Below are 12781 nucleotides of genomic sequence, written 5' to 3'. Positions count from 1 at the left end.
AAAAAATTCTAGCAACTATCAATGACCACAGATTAAGAGAAAATTGATTACGAGAATCATAAGGGATTATGCTATTTGACTCTAGAATATATTTTTTACAATGCAAAAGAGATGCTTTCAGGCAAATATAAGCCTCCAAAACAGATCAAACTACAGACAGAGTAGGTAAGGACCCTTCTCAAGGCAGACAGACATACGCGGTCAAGGGTCTGTGTCCCAGCCCGGCCCCCGGCATTGACAGCAGCCAGGCAAGGGCCGGAGATCTCCTGCTCCTTTTGGGAACAGATGAAACCAGGCAACGTGAACAGTCCCAGGCATGAGGAGGGTACAAATCTTCCGCACTTGTTTCTAATGCTAGGAAAACATCTCCATCAAAACTCCACAAAACCAGGCCCTACCAGGAGTAACTAGCGCTTGTGTGGCAGTTAAGGAACTTCTGCACTGTCTGTATAACAAACAGGCCGTTTTAACCCAGGCACGGGGGCTCACACCTGTAATCCCAGCCCTTTGGGAGGCCGAGGCAGGCGGATCACCTGAGGTCAAGGGTTTGGGACCAGTCTGGCCAACATAGTGAAATGCTGTCTGTACTGAAAAAAAAAAAAAAAAATAGCTGAGCGTGGTGGCAGATGATCCATATGTAATCCCAGCTACTCTGGAGGCTGAGGCAAGAGAATTACTTAAGCCCGGGAGGCAGAGGTTGCAATGAGCTGAGATTGTGCCATTGCACTCCAGCCTGGGTGACAAAGCGAGACTCCGTCACAAAAAAAAAAAAAAAAAAAAAACCCAAAAACCAACAAAAAACCCAAATAAGCCATTTTCATCCTCATGACTGCCCACAGGGCAGAAACCCTTAACTGTCTCATTGCCCAGCTGGTGGGTGGGACATGGACTGGCAGGGGGTCTAATACCCACACACACAACCATTGCACCTGCTGGCTCCATCACCACACCACCCTGTGTGTCGATGCAAACACCCTGAACAGTATCGGTGCCCCTGGAACCCAGTCACACAGTGAGAGAATCACAGAGGCGTCTACATTAACTTCACCCCCAGAAGACATCTCTGGACATAATTGTGTAATTAAAGGATCAAGAATACTATGATTTCTCCGCAGATGCTGGAGTCTGTTAAAAACATTAAAACCCTTCCCTTTAAGTTCTCTACAAATGGACACAGAGTAAATTTCCAGCACATGCCATTAAGTGAGAAAAATGAGGCGAAGAGGCAGGTACACGGACTGTGCTGACTTTCATGTAAGAAAGAATGGAATTAAGACTGTCCATACCTATTTAGAAAAAGACAGGAGGAATGAACGGAAATTAATGAGTATGGTCATCTCTGGGGATAAAAATGCATGGAGAGGGTAGGAATCAAAGTCAACCTTTTGTAAATGTAACTTTCATGCAGTTTTAACTTTTGAACCAGTTGGCATTTTATATATTTAAAATATTAAATTAAACTAAAAAATAAAAGGCAGCAAGCCATAAAATGAAAAACAAACCAACAAATGAAAGTAAACTCCAAAATCGACAATTTCAGAGGAAAGCAACTGCTACAGGTAGTTGTTTTTTCTACTGATGTGTTTTTCTCGGCTGGCTGCAAAGCAATCCTGTGTGAGGCTTGATCACTTTCAGTGTTAGTGCCTGTAAACAGGGATGGAACACATATCCGCATTACAAAATCTTTGGTTGGACCTCACACACACTGTGTTGTTCAGAGGATGTTAATTGTCCTACATGACAACTACCTAGCTGCCTGCTGCCAGGGCCTGCAGAGAGACCCTGGCATCTCATTCACTCTGATGGTACCCCAGTTTATTCACACTTTGATCTCTTTTGGAGTATATTCTAGAGCAAAAGGTATTGCCAAGAAATCCTTACTTCAACCCAGTAGTCACATCCATGTTAGTAATGATATTAGTGTTCTATCAGTCAGAGCTCAGTATGAAACAGAGAGCACACAGGAGGTAGACAGTTGAGGGAGGACTCACATACGGAGGTGTGTCCTTAGGGAGACAGGAAAGGATAATGCCGTAACTTGGGGCTTAGGAGTAGCCAAGCCCTTGCCATTTATAGTCACTAGAGGATAAGGGGGATACAGAGTTTTCATTGTGATTGGAATAAACAAAACAAAAAGGAGGAACAAAATAGTATCTAGAAGACATCACAGTCATTGTAGAAATGTAATAGTGGATAAGGGAATTATTTCAATTCAGGCAAAGCATGTCTTATGTAGGAAATAGTATGTAACTAGTTGGTATCAGTGTAACGCTTGCCTCATAAGATGAGTTAGGGAATGTCCCTCTGCTTGCAATTTATGGAAGAGTTTTTGAAAGGTATCGTTGCTTTCTCAGATGGTAGGATTTACCCGTGAAGCCACCTGGGGTTTGAGATCTTGTTGTGGGGAGGGTGGTATGGGGGGAGGGTGGTTAGGAAAATTTGTATCTACAAATTCCATTTCTGTAAGGTCGATTCTGGTGATCCATTGCTTCTTTAATAAACTTGGCCCTTTGCATATTTCCAGGAATTTATCCATGTTGTTCAAGTTTTCAAAATTATTTTCATCAAGTTATTCAAAGTATTTTCTTTTTATCCTTATAATGTCCATAGGGCCTGTAGTGGTGTCCCCTTTCCTTATTCCTGAGAGTAATCATTGGTGTCAGCTGTCTGCTTTTGCCTGATTAGTCTGGCTTGAGATTTATCCACTTCGTTAATCTTTTTGAAGATCAAACTAACTTTCAGTTCCATTGATTTCTCTATTGTTTTTCTGTTTTCTATTTCACTGATTTCAGCTATTACATTGAGTGTTTATTTCCTCCTGCCTGCTTTGTTTTAGACCATTCTTTTTCTAGTTACTCAGATGCTGGCTCAGATTGCTGAGTGGAGGATGTTCATGTTGCTGAATACAAATATTTAATGCTATAAATTTTCTCCAAAGTACTGGTTTAGTTCATCCCATATATTTTAATATATTTTCTAACATTTTAAAAAATTTATTTATTTTCTTAGAGATGGGGTCTTGCTATGTTGCCCAGTTGGAGAAAACCCCTGGGCTCAGGTGATCCTCCTACTTCAGCCTCCCAAAGTGCTGGGATTCCAGGCAGGAGCCACCATACCTGGTCATATTTTGTTTTCATTTTTTCTCAACTCAAAATATTTTCCAATTTTCCTTGTGAAATTCATCCATTGGCTACTTAAATGTAGTTTGTTTTGTGAAAGGAAATTAGATCTGGGGACCCAAACTCATTTAGCCAAAGGGAAATGTCAAGCTGAGAACTGGGTCACACAAAGCTGCCTCTCCACGTTGGTTGCTAAAGAAGATGGCTACAAGATGAAAGGCTACCCACCTCCCCCTATTTTGCCCACAAGGAAATTCCTGGTGAGCTGTCAGAACTTCACCATAGCGATGCAAGTTGTTAGCTTATCTTTGCAGGTGCAGTCACCCCAGCCAGCCAGACACAAATGCATATCTGATTGTTCCACTGCCCCACTGTGTCTGTGTTATCTTATGTAAAATGCAGATTCCCCACATTTTCCCTCTGCCCCTCCCCTTCCATTTGTATGAAAACTGTGTGCTTCTCAATATCCCACCCTTTCTCCTTTACATTTGGAGCCCTCAAAATCATCTTCAGAAAAAGGCATAGATCTGTTTCTTGGGTGCATCCTTAATTTTGGCAAATAAATTTCCTAAAATGATTGAGATTTGTCAATCATTTTCTTCAATTGACATCTTCATCACCAAATATTTGCAGATTTTTCCTATATCTTTTGCTATTGATTTCTATTTGACAAAAATACAATTCGTATGATTTCAATTTTCTTAAATTTGGGGGAACTTGTTTTATGGTCCAAGATACAACCTCCCTTGCCGCATGTCCTGTGTGTTCTTAGAAAGAATGTGCAGCCCAAGTTAGGTGGTTGATAGTTAATTGGTTGAGACAATGACCCAGCCTTCTATATCTTTATGTTTTGTCAACTTTTTCCTTGTTACTGAATGAGGAGAGTTGCAGTCTCTGGTTACAAGTGTGGAGTTATGCGATTCTCCTTTCAGTTATATCAGCATCTGCTCCATGCATTATAAAACTGGGATTCATTGCATTCACAAATTCTCTTGATAAATTTATCCTTTTAAAAGAATGTGTATTTTGCTGTTACTGCATGGAATATTCTCTTATTTTTACATGTTTGAGAGGCATTTGCATTTTTTCTGTGAAGAATTAAATCATATCCTTTGTCTGTTGAGTTCTTGGAGTTTTTCTATTGACTTGTAGGAGCTCTTTATGTATTAAGGAAGTTAGATATTGTTTGTGCTATTCAGTTGTTATAAATACAGTTTCGGTGTAGCAAAAGAAATAGCACTTGAATATAAAATTTTCTTTTTAATTCTCTGCAAGGCAATTTACTTCTATAGAAGGGTGTGCCCTTACAGATGGAGCAATGGTGAGCACACACCTGGACAAGGGAGGGGGAGGGGTGCTTATCCATGATGCACGTGGCTCCTGCTGCTGTGTTGTTCTCCTATTGGCTAGGGTTAGGCTTCACAGGCTAAACTAATTCTGATTGGCTAATTTAAAGAGAGTGACAGGGTGAATGGTTTGGTGGGAAAAATGGTTATGACAGAGCAGGCAATCAGAATGCAGTCAGGGTGGAGCAGGTAATCGGAATGAGTCAGGGTGGAGTGGGTAATCAGAAAAGGTTGCCTTACGAGGAAGTTAAGTTTAAAAGTAGAAGGCAAAGAATTGAACATACTGACATATTGATTCTTTGAAAAGAAATTTAGAACTCACATCTAACACAGTTAAAAGTCATTTTTCTCAGTCGATCATTTCTCTTCTTCCTTGGTTTGTGTGTCATTTCAATGTACTTTCTTTACGTAGTTAAAGTTACCAATGTTTTCTTTTATGACTTCTGCTGTTGTTTTGTTTCTTCGTTTGTTTGGTTTCATTTTTGTTTAGTCAACCGCCCCCCACCCCTACCACCGGCCAAATCATCCAAGTGGACTCCCTCTTTGGCCAGGGCACTCTAAAGTTTAACATGAAAGGCTGGTTCAAGCCAAGATGGGAAGTGGGGGCTGGACATGCTTCACTCTACCCTTCAGCATAATGTCAACAAAGACCGTAAGTCTAAAAGGGAACTTTTACCATCTGTTCTCTCCGAAGCCTGCTACCTGCAGTCTTCATCTGCATGATCAAACCTTGGCCTCCACAACACCTTATCGTAAGGCAGGCATTCCTTTCTATAGATAATAACTCTTTCAACCTTTTGCCAATCCGAATATGTTGAAATCTACCTATAACCTGGAAGCCCCCCCAACTTTGAATTGTCCCACCCTTCCAGGTTGAACCAATGTAAATCTTCCATATATTGATGGATATCTTCTGTCTCCCTAAAAAGGGATAAAAGCAAGCTGGGAGACTGGATTAAGAAAATGTGGCACATATACACCATGGAATACTATGCAGCCATAAAAATGGATGAGTTTGTGTCCTTTGTAGGGACGTGGATGCAGCTGGAAACCATCATTCTCAGCAAACTATCGCAAGAACAGAAAACCAAATACCGCATGTTCTCACTCATAGGTGGGAATTGAACAATGAGATCACTTGGACACAGGAAGGGGTCCTATTGTGGGGAGGGGGCAGGGGGGAGGGATAGCATTAGGAGATATACCTAATGTAAATGATGAGTTAATGGGTGTAGCACACCAACATGGCTCATGTATATATAGGTAACAAACCTGCACGTTGTGCACATGTACCCTAGAACTTAAAGTATAATTTAAAAAAAAAAAACCACCTTGGGCACATGTTATCAGGACCTGCTGAGGCTGTGTCACAGGTGTGTCCTTCATCTTGGCAAAATAACTTTCTAAATTGATTGACACCTGCCTCAGATACTTTAGATTCACATTGGAAAGGTTTCTCATATTCTAAAATTAAAATAATGTCTTCCTAGCATTTTTATTGTTTCACCAGGAGTTCATTTGAGTCATGAGTTAAGATTCAAACTATAGGCCGGGCGCAGTGGCTCAAGCCTGTAATCCCAGCACTTTGGGAGGCCGAGACGGGCGGATCACGAGGTCAGGAGTTCGAGACCATCCTGGCTAACACGGTGAAACCCCGTCTCTACTAAAAAATACAAAAAGCTAGCCGGGCGAGGTGGCTGGTGCCTGTAGTCCCAGCTACTGGGGCGGCTGAGGCAGGAGAATGGCGTGAACCCGGGAGGCGGAGCTTGCAGTGAGCTGAGATCTGGCCACTGCACTCCAGCTCGGGCGACAGAGCAAGACTCCGTCTCAAAAAAAAAAAAAAAAAAGACTCGAACTATATTTCCAAGACGTCCTCCAGTCTCCCAACACCATGCATGAGCCACTGCATCTTCTCACACGCCTGATGCTCGTGGGCATTCAGTGACATGTGTACAGACTTGTAATTCTGTCCTACTCGTGTGTTTCTTTATATGCCACAACCACAATGTTTTCATCATCTTATCCTTAACATCTGGTTTAGGTTCCTTCTTGTTATTCTTTTATCAGAATTTTGTTAGTTATTCTTACTTATTTCTGTCTTCAAATACACTGTAGACTAAGTTATCTGGTAAGAAATGCGGTTGATGTTTTTAATGGAATTGCAGTACATTTATAGCTTGATTTGGGGAGAATTTACATCTCCATGGAATTTTCTATACACAATTGTGATATGTCTTTTCTTTGTTCATGTCTTTTGTTGAGTCTTCCGGAGCGTCTAAATTCTTTTTTTAATATTGTTTGTGGTGAGGCATGGTGGGTCACGCCGGTAATCCCAGCACTTTGGGAGGTAGAGGCAGGTGGATCACTTGAGGCCAGGGGTTCAGGACCAGCCTGGCCAACATGGTGAAACCCCATCTCTACAAAAAATACAAAAAGGCCGGGCTCAGTGGCTCACTCATGTAATCCCAATAGTCTGGGAGGCTGAGGCCAGCGGATCACCTGAGATCAAAAGTTTGAGACCAGCCTGGCCAATATGATCAAACCCCGTCTCCACAAAAATACAAAAATTAGCTGGGCATGACAGTGGGTGCCTGTAATCCCAGTTACTCAGGAGGCTGAGGCAGGAGGATCTCTTGAACCTGGGAGGCGGAAGTTGCAGTGACCCGAGATCACACCATTGCACTCCAGCCTGGGCGACAAGAGCGAAACTCCATCTCAATAAATAAATAAATAAATAAAATAAAAATACAAAAACTTAGCCAGGCTTTGTGGCATGCACCTGCAATCCCAGCTACTCAGGAGGCTGAGGCACGCGAATCGTTTGAACCTGGAGGGCAGAGTTTGCAGTGAGCTGAGATAGCACCACTGCACTCCAGCCTGGGTGACAGTGAAACTGTCTCAAAATAAATAAAATAAAAATAATATTGTTTGTATAATTATTATTATTAAGAATTTTGAATTTTATCAAGCCTTGATAGTATCAATAGGAGTGGTCTTATAATTTTAGTCTTATGACATATTACTATATTGAATTTTATTAATAGGTTGTCTAGTACAAATGATTATTATAATCCTGAAATGGAACTTTTATACCTCACCCTGGAAAAGTGTTCTGGGTTCTGGCCGGGTGTGGTGGCTCATGCCTGTAATCCCAGCACGTTGGGAGGCCAAGGTAGGCAGACCACCTGCGGTCAGGAGCTCGAGACCAGGCTGGCCAACGTGGTGAAACCCCATCTTTACTAAAAATACAAAAATTAGCCAGGTATGGGGGCAGGCGCCTGTAATCCCAGCTATTCGGGAGGCTAAGACAGGAGAATTGCTTGAATCTGGGAGGCAGAGTTTGCAGCAAGCTGAGATGGTGCCACTGCACTCAGCCTGGGTGACAAGAGTAAAACTCCATCTCAAAACAACAACAACAAAAACACAAAACAACAACAACAAAAACGTGTTCTAGGTTCTGTTGGATATTTTTGTTAGTGTTCTTACATTGATATTTATAAGTGAAATTGGCCTATGAGTGTCTTTTAAGTTATCTTGTCAGGTTTTGAAATTAATGTTCTCTTAACTTCCTAAAAATGGCTTAGGAAGTTCTCTTTCCTTTTGGCACTCAAATGAACTGCTCCTGAAGGCGGTTCTGATTTTCCCTGTAAAACTGTTTGTGACTCATGGTTTTGGGAGAAATAACTCTTTAATAAAATTTGTTTTTCAGCTCTTCTATGAAAATTCACCCATTAAGGTTTTAGAGGTCCTCTGATGTCAGGCTAGGTAATTTATGTTTTCATAGAAAATTGCCCATTTCATCCAACTTCTCACTTTTTCCCATAGAGTTAAGCAAATGTTTTATTTCTACTGCTTGTTTTAGTATCTTTTCATTTTGCAGTTATTTTCCCAGTAGTGTTTATAATTTTCTATGTGTTTTCTTCATTAGGCTACCTAATGACCTTCCCACTCTGTTGATATTTTTAAAGAACCACTGCCCTTTAATGCCCTTTTTCTATTTTCTAATTCAGTATCCTCTGCTTTTGTATTTGCAATTCCTTCCTTATCCTTTCTTATGCTTATTTTGTAACCCCTGCCCCGTAATTCTCTCCCCCTTTTCCCCTCCTCCATATTTCCTGCCCCCCTTTTTGAGTGGTGTGGCTTATTAACTTATGTTTCTTCTTTTTATTTACTAAATTATTTTTAGGCCAAGCACAGTGGCTCATGCCTGTAATCCCAGCACTTTGGAAACTGAGGCGGACAGATCACAGGGTCAGGAGATCGAGACCATCCTGGCTAACATGGTGAAACCCCGTCTCTGTTAAAAATACAAAAAATTAGCCTGGCGTGGTGGCAGTTGCCTGTACTCCCAGCTACTCGGAGGCTGAGGCAGGAGAATGGTGTGAACCTAGGAGGCAGAGCTTGCAGCGAACCAAGATTGAACCACTGCGCTCCAGCCTGGGCAACAGAGTGAGACTCCATCTCAAAAAAAAAAAAAAAAAAAATTAGCCAGGTATGGTGGTGGGCGCCTGTAATCCCAGCTACTCGGGAGGCTGAGGCAGGAGAATCGCTTGAACCTGGCAAGCAGAGGTTGCAGTGAGCCGGGTGACAGAGCCAGACTCCCTCTTAAACAAACAAACAAACATATATATATACACACATAAGGAGTACATATTTTTCTCTTAGCACTGCTGCAGCTAGATCCCTCAGATTCTGAAATGTCACTTAGAGAGTCACTTACTTTCTAAATGCTCTGCAATTTCTCCTGAACTGAAGAGTTGCTCTGCAATTTCCATCTTCCTGCAGTGCAGGGAGCTGTAAAATGACCCAGCTTGTAAGGAGGGGAAATCCAATTTTGACAGCCCTTGTCCATAAGTCACAGCCTCAGCCACTGTCCCTTTGCCTGGCTTGTTCTGTGTGCGCTGGGTCCCTCTGGACAGGTGCAGGACGCTAGAGGATAAGAGAGACCGGATTCAGGATTCCCAAACCCACTTCTGACGCTCATTATGAAGATTTACCAAAACGACCTTCAAGCCCTAATGGAACCCCCAGTCCTCACACTGAACTGGAGCCCACCTCGCCCCTGCCCTGTTCAGTTAACACTCAGACTCGCTGCCCTTCTCTGCCTTCACTCGGGGTTATTGAGAAGCCCCAGCTGGAGCCAAAAACTGAGCCAGCAAGACACAAAGACGTCTTGTGAGGAGCAGTCTGGGGCCTGCAGAGCCTGGCAGGTGTTAGCTTAGCCCTGGACCCAGGATGGCCCCACAGCAGGACCAGGAGGAACCTGGGAGAAAGAGGGGTGTTCCGCTTATGAGTCAGTTTCTGGCTGACCTCAGCAGCCCTGAGATCTGTGTGAACCTTGGTCACAAACAGTGGGTAAATATAAGTCAGGTACTTGGCACAGTGACATCTCATTCTTGCCACCTCCACTGAGGCAATGTGGAAATAGCAGTGACTGCGAAAACAGGTCACATGGCACCAAAAATGGTGTTTGAGAGAAGGAATGACGGATGGATGGAAGGATGGATGGATGGATGGATGGATGGATGGATGGATGGATGGATGGGTTGTGGATGGATGGTACATGGGTGAATGGATGGATGATTGGAAGGAATGGAAGCCATAGGAGGAGTCAGAAGTGATACTGAACATGAAAGCACCTTGGCAAGCTGGAGAAGTCATGAAAGTGAGACTATACTATTCAATATGAGTAAATGAAGCCATCTACCATTCATCCATCCCTCCACCCATCCATTTATTCATATATCTATAATACCCATTATATCCAATTATCCACCCATCCATCTACCCATCCATCCATCCATTCACCACCTCTCTACCCCCCATCCACCATCCATCCATCTGCCAATCCATCCATTCATCCAATCATCCATCCATCTACCCATTCATCCATCCACCCACCACCTATCCACCACCCATCCACCATCCATCCACCATCTATCCATCTCCCATCCATCCATCCATCCATCCATCCATCCATCCATCCATCCATCTGTTCGTCTATCCATCCATCCATCCAATCATCCATCCATCTACCCATTCACCCATCCACCCATCACGTATCCACCACTCATCCACCATCCGTCCACCATCTATCCATCTCCCATCCATCCATCCATCCATCCATCTGTTCGTCTATCCATCCATCCATCCAATCATCCATCTGTCTACCCATTCATGCATCCACCCACCACCTACCCACCACCCCTCCACCATCCATCCACCATCTATCCATCTCCCATCCATCTATCCATCCATCCATCCATCCATCCAATCACCCATCCTTCTACCCATTCATCCATCCACCCACCACCTATCCACCACCCATCCACCATCCATCCACCATCTATCCATCTCCCATCCATCCATCCATCCATCCATCCATCTGTTCGTCTATCCATCCATCCATCCATCCAATCATCCATCCGTCTACCCATTCATCCATCCACCCACCACCTATCCACCACTCATCCACCATCCATCCACCATCTATCCATCTCCCATCCATCTCCCATCCATCCATCCATCCATCCATCCATCCATCCATCCATCCATCCATCTGTTCATCTATCCATCCATTCCATCCAATCATCCATTCATCCATCCATTCATTCTGTTACCGGATGGTGCTGTGCAGTTCCAGGCTCTTGGTGTCCTGGACAGAGAATTTGGCGTGGCACACACAAATAGCAAAGCAAGCAGCAACAGTTTATTAAGCACAGTAGCACTCTGAGAGAGGGGAGAGTGGGCTGACCTCTGCAGGATGAGATAATCGTTAGTTTGGTATACTCTGGGTCTTTTTATGTGTATGTGTGTGTGTGTTTTTCTTCTCTTCCCAAGGCTGCCTAATCTTTATCCAACATCTGTCTTTTGATTAATAGGTTGGTTGCTTAGTTACTTTGGCTCTTGTGCACTTGCTGGTTGCCTCTATCCCATAATTTTAAGTAGATAAATGATACGCAATCCATATGCATGAGCTTTAATGAACTGCTTATCATATGGGGTCATGATAAGGATACTTTTTCTCTCTAATGTGCATGCCTATCTTTGAGGAGCTGCCCCCTACTGGTTTGGTCCAGATCTTGATGGCCATGGAGTTTCTTTACTTGCTTTTTTATCTTACTTTTGTTTGGTTGCTCAGTTTCTGTCTCCTATCTTGCTTCTTGCTCACCCATCCCTTTGCCTTGTTTCTACTCTCTGCTTTTACTCATTCTGCGTTTTACCCAACTTCCAATTTCTTTTATTATTTTCCTGCCTCAATTTCACACAGTCATCTGTCCATCAACCCATCCATCCATCCATCCACTCATTCATTCATTCCATCTAATCATCTGTCTACCCATCCATTCATCTATCCATCCATCCACCCATCCATCCATCCATCCATCCATCCATCCATCCACTCATCCATGCATCCATCCATCCATCCATCCATCAGTTTGTTTTCTCCAATCATCCATACATCTACCCATCCATCCATTCATCCCTTTATTGATTCCATCCAATCATCCATGCATCTACCCATTCATCTGTCCCATCCAATTATCCATCCATTTACCCATTTATCCATCCATCCATCCACTGCACATGAACAATCAGTGAAATAGAGTTCAACCAATAAGATTGAAGGGGAGCCCACTAGGAGGCACATCAATCAATCAAGAAATGTACCTTTTTTTTTTTTTTTTTTTTTTCTGAGAGGGAGTCTCTCTCTGTCACCCAGGCTGGAGTCCAGTGGTGCGATCTCGGCTCACTGCAAGCTCCGCCTCCCAGGCTCATGCCATTCTCCTACCTCAGCCTCCAGAGTAGCTGGGACTACAGGCACCCACCACCATGCCCAGCTACTTTTTTGTATTTTTTGTAGAGACAGGGTTTCACCGTGTTAACCAGGATGGTCTCGATTTCCTGACCTCGTGATCCACCTGTCTCGGCCTCCCAAAGTGCTGGGATTACAGGCGTGAGCCACCGCACCTGGCTGCAATGCATCTATTTTTAAAACACTAATGAAGTTGGGGAATAGAGAAATGGCAGGGAGATTGGACAGGAGGAGATAGGTCTGAAAGATGAGTCATAACTTACAGGCAAAATGAAAAGGCCAACTGGAGGAAGATGGAAATATTGTTGGCAACACCCAGGGCTATTTGTACAGGTGTGGGCTTGTTCAGGGGTGTCCTGAGGGTCAGAGCTGTGGGGCATCAGGAGGGAAGTGTCCATCCGGGAGCTGGATACAAGAACCTAGAATTCAGGAGACGCACATCCAGGATGAAGCTTTGGAAGTCAAGAAAGAGCACCCAAGACACCAGGAGAGGCTGAGAT

The sequence above is a fragment of the Macaca fascicularis genome, chromosome 15 (genome assembly GCF_037993035.2).
Source record: "Macaca fascicularis isolate 582-1 chromosome 15, T2T-MFA8v1.1".
In the NCBI taxonomy this organism is placed as follows: Eukaryota; Metazoa; Chordata; class Mammalia; order Primates; family Cercopithecidae; genus Macaca; species Macaca fascicularis.
This window is presented reverse-complemented; position numbering follows the sequence as displayed.